The following is a 7,564-nucleotide window of genomic DNA, read 5'->3' as shown; positions in this document are numbered from 1 at the left end:
TGTGTTAAATCTATAGATACATTAAGAGGAACTGGCATATTTTTAATGTTGACTCTTTCTATCCATAAATATGTCTCCATTATTTAAGCATTCTTTGGTTTCTTCTAATAAACTTTTATAATGTACTACATAAACATTTCATACATCTTTTAGATTTATTTATAAATATATTATTTTGTTGCTAATATAAATTAGATTTTAAAAATTCTACTTTTCCAAATGATTGTGGTAGGTGTATCAAAGTGCAAATGACTTTTATTAATTGTAATAATTTGTCTGTGGGTGTCTGAAATTTTTCCCTTCCTTCCCTCCTTTCCTCCCTCCCCCCCTTCCTTCCTTCCTTCCTTTTTTTTTTTTTTTTTTTTGAGACACCATCTCACTCTGTCACAACACAAGCTGGAGTGCAGTGGTGGTAGAATCCCAGCTCACTGCAGCCTCGACCTCCCAGGCTCAAACTATCCTCCTGCCTCAGCCTCTTGAGTAGCTGAGACTACAGAATAGCACCATCATGCCTGGATTTTTTCTTTCCTTCTTTTTTTTTTTTTTTGAGACAGAGTCTCGCTCTGTCGCCCAGGCTGGAGTGCAGTGGTGTGATCTTGGCTCACTGCAACCTCTGCCTCCTGGGTTCAAGTGATTCTCCAGCCTCAGCCTCCCAAATAGCTGGGACTACAGGTGTGTGCCACCACGCCCGGCTAATTTTTTGTATTTTTAATAGAGATGGGGTTTCACCATATTAGCCAAGATGGTCTCGATCTCCTGACCTCGTGATCTTCCCGCCTCGGCCTCCCAAAGTGCTAGGATTACAGGCGTGAGCCACCGCACCTGGCCTTCTTTCCTTTTTTTTTTTTTACTTTTTGCAGAGACAGGGCCTCACTGTGTTGCCCAGGCTGGTCTCAAACTCCTGAACCCAATAGGTCTTCCCGCCTCAGGCTCCTGCAGTGCTGGGATTACAGGCATGAGACACCATGCCCCTGCCAAAATTTTCTATGTAGACAATAATCTAGAGAAAATAGCTTTCTCTCTCTCTCTCTTCCCATTACACTTGATAATGGATGAGTCCAAAGTAACAGCTGCAAATACAAGAGGAAGCAGAAGGGAAAGAAAAGAAATGAAGCCAAAGTGCCCTTTTCTTCCACTATAAATTTGCAAGTCTGAAGCAGACTGAGGAAGGAGTAGCTACTTGGGTAAGAATTTCAGTTTTGATGTTACAACTGCAGGGAATAGAGGTAAATTATATTAGATAAGACCGAACTTGTATTTTCTAAGAACAACTGTAAAATCTCTGGCACAATGGAACACTGCTCTCTTAAATGTTTCAATCAGTAAAAATCACTTAAGCCTTTTTTTTTTTTTGAGACGGAGTCTCGCTCTATTGTCCAGGCTGGAGTGCAGTGGCGTGATCTCGGCTCATTGCAAGCTCCGCCTCCCGGGTTCACGCCATTCTCCTGCCTCAGCCTCTCCAAGTAGCTGGGACTACAGGCGCTCGCCACCACGCCCGGCTAATTTTTTTTTTTGTATTTTTTTAGTAGAGACGGGGTTTCACCGTGGTCTCGATCTCCTGACCTCGTGATCCGCCCGCCTCGGCCTCCCAAAGTGCTGGGATTACAAGCGTGAGCCACCGCGCCCGGCCTAACTTAAGCCTTAAAAAAGGAAGTATAGCACATATTTAATGTTGCTCTGGCATGGCAAGCAAACTGAGGTAGCCATAAAAGCCAAAAAAATCAAAGTAAAAGTGGGAAATCTAAGAAGTAACCAAAAAACAAAGCCAGCATTTGCCTGAGGACACATTCAGACCCCTCCAACCCCCACCCACACCCAGTGACTCTGAGTTTCTGCTTTCATGAATGCTCAATTCTGGTGACATAAAGCCCAGTTCTGGTGACATAAAGCTTCCATCAACTTTGGAAGTCTAGTTGGACCACTTCCTGCATAAAGCTGGTAGATGAATAATTGTCTCCAAAAATGTCCATGTCTTAATTTCCAGAACCTACAAATATGTGGTTACATGGAGAGGGAGAATTAAGTTTGCAGATAAAATTAAGGTTGCTAATCAGATGACTTTAAGATAAACAGATTATCCTGGATTACCCATTGGACTTAGTGTAAGCAGAAGGGCTCTTTAAGTGTGGAAAAGGGAGGAAGAAGGTCAAGAGTCAGGGAGATTTGAAGATGCTATGCTGCTGACTTTGAAGATGGAAGAAAAGACTCTGAGCCAAGGAATGCATTTGGCCTTTAGAAACTGGGGAAGGCAAGGAAACAGATTCCCCAATACAGCCTCCGGAAGCAATGCAGACTTGCTGACACTGATTTCAGCCCAGACTTCCAACTTTTAGAACCATAAGATTATAAATTTGCAATAAGATTATAAATTTGCAGTTACTAGCCACTAAATTGGTGATAATTTGTTATAACAGCAATACAAAAGTCATACAGAGCCCAAAGGGATAATATATCTTCAATACAGAAATGTTGGGGGAAATTATGGTTATGAAGAAAATAGAATAATTTTTATAATACATGTTAAGATGGGGCCAGGTGTGGTGGGTCACGCCTGTAATCCTGGCACTTTGGGAGGCCGAGGTGGGTGGATCACAAGGTCAAGAGTTCGGACCGCCTGGCCAACATGGTGAAACCCTGTCTCTACTAAAAATACAAAAATTAGCTGGGCGTGGTGGTGCGTGACTGTAATTCCAGCTACTTGGGAGGCTGAGGCAGGAGAATCACTTGAACCTGGGAGGCGGAGGTTGCAGTGAGCCAAGATCGCGCCATTGCACTCTAGCCTAGGCAACAGAGCAAGACGGCTGTCTCAAAAAAAAAAAGAAAAAAAGTTAAGATGGAACACACAAAAACATATCCAACCTACTCAGGAGTTCAAAGCACTCTTACTAATTGAATTTGATTTAATGAAATTAAAAGTGTCATCTGCCTCTGAGAAAGGCAGGGCAAGATTCATTAACAATTAAATTTGGCCGGGCACGGTGGCTCACGCTTGTAATCCCAGAACTTTGGGAAGTCAAGGCGGGCGGATCACGAGGTCAGGAGATCGAGACCACGGTGAAACCCCGTCTCTACTAAAAATACAAAAAAAAAAAATTAGCCGGGCGTGGTGGCGGGCACCTGTAGTCCCAGCTACTCGGAGAGGCTGAGGCAGGAGAATGGCGTGAACCCGGGAGGCAGAGCTTGCAGTGAGCCGAGATTGTGCCACTGCACTCCAGCCTGGGCGACAGAGAGAGACTCCATCTCAAAAAAAAAAAAAAAAGCGATTAAATTTACTGGAAAAGGAAGAGCTGAGTCACTATGCCTGAAGCATGAGAATATCTTCATTCTGCGGAATTCGGGATCTTATAAACAGAAATAGATGCCCCTTCCAGCAATGAGTTCCTTCCTATCTTCGAGATGCTTTGATCATGCATCCCAAATGGAAGAAATGGTTTTTGTAAGTTAAGGAAATAATTTCAATTTTATGACATTCAAAATGTGAATTATGAGGGTTATTTGGGGAACAGACCACTGAAGTTCACAGAGTTAAAAAATCCAGGCCAGGCACAGTGGCTCACACCTGTAATCCCAGCACTTTGGGAGGCCGAGGTGGGTGGATCACCTGAGGTCAGGAGCCTGGCCAACATAGTGAAACCCCATCTCTACTAAAAATACAAAAATTAGCCGGGCGTAGTGGCAGGTTCCTATAATCTCAGCTACTTGGGAGGCTGAGGCAGGAGAATCGTTTGAACCCAGGAGGCAGAGGTTGCAGTGAGCCAAGACTGCGCCGTTGTACTCCAGCCTGGGCAACAAGGGTGAAACTCCATCTCAAAAAAAAAAAAAAAAAAAATCCAGGACTTCTTCTGAGTCTTTTTTTAAAAGTGCTGAAAGTGCTACTGCTTCTACACATGAGAAGCATTACATTTTTGTTGTTGTTGTTTTTTGTTTTTGTTTTTGTTTTTTTAGACAGTTTCACTCTTGTCCAGGCTGGAGTGCAATGGCACCATCTTCCCTCACTACAACCACCACCTCCTGGGTTCAAGCAATTCTCCTGCTTCAGCCTCCTGAGTAGCTGAGATTACAGGCGCCCACCACCACGTCCGGCTAATTTTTTGTATTTTTAGTAGAGACGGGATTTCATCATGTTGACCAGGCTGGTCTTGAACTCCTGACCTCAGGTGATCCACCTGCCTCGGCCTCCCAAAGTGCTGAAATTAAAGGCATGAGCCACCACACCCAGCCTCATTAGATCTTCTTTTAAGTCCATGGACCTTTGATATCACAGTAGTGACTTTATAGTTTAATATTTTTCTTTCAAAGTTTGAGTGTCTATGCTCTGTGTTTCAGAAAACTTTGGCTAAAGAAAATATTTTGTGGTGGGAGGTGTACTGACTTCAAATCACTGAAGAAAAGGCAATTTAGTTGGCCAAATGGTAGCTATGTTTGAAATGGCTCAATGTTGAGTGAGGAAAGGAGCTGAAGACAAGGGTGTTACCAGAGGACCATAACATTTGTTTAATCCAGAGCTGTGAGACAGCGAATTTTCTTCCCTTTTTAGTGTTCTTACTCTTTCTATTTTTTTTTTTTTTTTTTTGAGATGGAGTCTTGCTCTGTCACCCAGGCTGGAGTGCAGTGGTGCAATCTCGGCTCACTGCAACCTCCACTGCCTCCCGGGTTCAAGCGATTCTCCTGCCTCAGCCTCCTGAGTAGCTGGGATCGTAGGCGTGTGCCACCATGCATGGCTAATTTTTGGATTTTTAGTAGAGACGGGGTTTCACCATGTTGGTCAAGCTGGTCTCAAACTCTTGACCTCGTGATCTGCCCGCCTCCATCTCCCAAAGTGCTGGGATTACAGGCGTGAGCCACCACGCCTGGCCTTAGTGCTCTTACTCTTTACCTCTGCCCCTTGCTAAAGACTCAGGAACTGAGTACTGCCAGCCTTGTATCCTCCACAGCTACTCCAAGCAGTACCTTATCTGTGGATATCTTATTTCCCATCCTTGCATCTCATCAAATCTCAACTGTTATGATGTTCTAATTTCCCTGCTTCCACTTCCAGCTTTTTTTTTTTTTTTTTTTTTGAGACAGAGTTTCGCTTTTGTCACCCGGGCTGGAGTGCAATGGTGAGATCTCGGCTCACCGCAACCTCTGCCTCCTGGGTTCAAGCGATTCTCCTACCTCGGCTTCCCGAGTAGCTGGGATTACAGGCAAGCACCACCACGCCCGGCTAATTTTCTTTTTTTTTTTTTTTTTTTTTTTTTTTTTTTTTTTTTTTTTTTTTTTTTTTTTTTTTTTTTAGTAGAGATGGTGTTTCACCATGTTGGCCAGACTGGTCTTGAACTCCCGACCTCAGGTGATCTGCCCGCCTCGGCCTCCCAAAGTGCTGGGATTACAGGTGAGCCACTGCGCCTGGCCTCACTTTCAGCTATTCTTATTGGGAAGGAGCTCATCACATATGTAATATTCTACAATTCTGGAATTTTCCTTCTTTCACAGAAGAGAATGATGATCCGATGACTTGGTTTTTCTCCTCAAAATGTCCATCCATTGGCTGGGCACAGTGGCTCATGCCTGTAATCCCAGGACTTTGGGAGGCTGAGGTGGGTGGATCACCTGAGGTCAGGAGTTCGAGACCAGCCTGGCCAACGTGGTGAAACCCCATCTGTACTAAAAATACAAAAATTAGCCAGGCATGGTGGCAGGTGCCTGTAATCCCAGCTACTTGGGAGGCTGAGGCAGGAGAATTGCTTGAAGCCGGGAGGTGGAGGTTGCAGTGAGCCGAGATCGCGCCATTGCACTCCAACCTGGGGGACAAGAACGAGACTTCGTCTCAAAAAAAAAAAAAAAAAAAGTCCATCCATTGACCCAAGAAGTGTTTTCTCCTGTCCCTGTCAAATCAGTTTCATACATTCATATTGAATGTTAGCAATGGAGGTGAAACCTGCGAGGTGGAGGAGAAAGGAATGAAGTTAAGCTAACCTTCAAAATAAGCAGGTAAGAGGATTTTGGAAATTGAGGGCAAATGAAAGGTGCTAGAATAAAGTGGAAGTAAGATAATTGCGAAGAGGGAAAAAGGTAAATGGGTTATTGCCAGGGGGTTGGTAAAGAATCGACGTTAATACATTTTCAAAACACAAAAATTAGAACATAATTCTATTTTTCTTACTAAATAGATATTTGGTCTGAGCTTCTATGGATGAGACTGTATACATGGACTGGACCATATAGGTCAGAGGCTAAAAGGGTTACACATTAAGTTTAGGGTGACCAACTTGTATCAGTTTTCCTAGGACTTCCCCAATGTTAGCACTGAAATTTTCACATCCAGGGAACTCCTTCAGTCTTTATCAAACTGGGATGGTTGTTTACGCTAAGTTGTTAGTGACTAATAATGGCTCCATGTGTTACATTTTCTGGGAGAATAGTAAGTTCTTGGTTTTCATAAGAAAGGCTTAGAGGATGAAGAAACTATTACGGCATTTGACTTTCAGTGATGTCCATAGAAATATTATCTTTAGTTGAAATGCAAACACTTATGATATATTTTACATACCCACAAGTGGTTCTTGGGATTCTAATTCTACAATCTCAATTTCTCTTTCTCCTGCTTGCAAGATAAGACAAATATAGTACTCAGAAAGAGACAGTCTCGGGGGAAATTTAGTGGAAAAGAGGAGGTGGAGGAAGAGGAAGAAGTGAAAGGAAAGAGAAAGGGCTCGAAGAAGAATGAAATTAAGTGCATGTGTGTCTGTAACGAGAAACTCTCTTCTCTAAAAATGTTCATGGCTGGAGATGATTCTATCCTCCAGGGGATATTTAGCAATGTCTGGAGATATTTTTGGTTGTGACAACTGGAAGGAGGGCACTACTGGCATCTAGTGGGTCAATTGCTACAGGGCAAGAATGCTGCTAAACATCCTACAATGCACAGGACAGCCCTTCGCAACAAAGATCTAGCCCAAAGTGTCAATAGTGCCAAGGTTGAGAAATCCTGACCTAAAGAATGTATCATTAATGGACTAATAGACATCAGAAAAATGTATAGGATGAGGATTGAGGACACAGCCTCCCTATCTGTCCTTAAATCACACCATATATAGAGTGATGCTAAAAAAAATGATTTTCAAGGGTCTAAAGTGGCAGTGTTAGCATATAAATAGAATGCTAAAAGAACATCTACAAAAAGCAGGAAATAGGTGTCAATTTGTTATTTAGCTGCCCATGTTTCAGATAAAGTACTTGATGTAGAAAATAACAATACTTTTCTCCGAGGTTTTCCAATGTTAGCACAAAGGGAAGTATCCCAACTCACTCAGAATCTGTAAAAGACACTGTCAAATTGGAATTGAATCAGCAATTAGGAGAGGTGAACTTTGCCTTATGAACATTAGAATCAGCCAATTTATTCACTCAGCAAGCATATTCTTTCATGCCAGGATTCTTGAGGAAACTGGGGATGCAAAGATGAACATGATACGCTGAAGGCACAAAAAATATAATTCTTTATTGAAGGTGAGCGTTGTGTCATGGGAGAACAGCAAAGGAAAGACTCATTCTGCTTGAAGGTGTCTCAGAATAGGTAAAA

This window comes from Hylobates moloch, unplaced genomic scaffold (assembly GCF_009828535.3).
Source record: "Hylobates moloch isolate HMO894 unplaced genomic scaffold, HMol_V3 SCAFFOLD_4, whole genome shotgun sequence".
In the NCBI taxonomy this organism is placed as follows: domain Eukaryota; kingdom Metazoa; phylum Chordata; class Mammalia; order Primates; family Hylobatidae; genus Hylobates; species Hylobates moloch.
Note: the sequence above shows the minus strand (reverse complement) of the source record.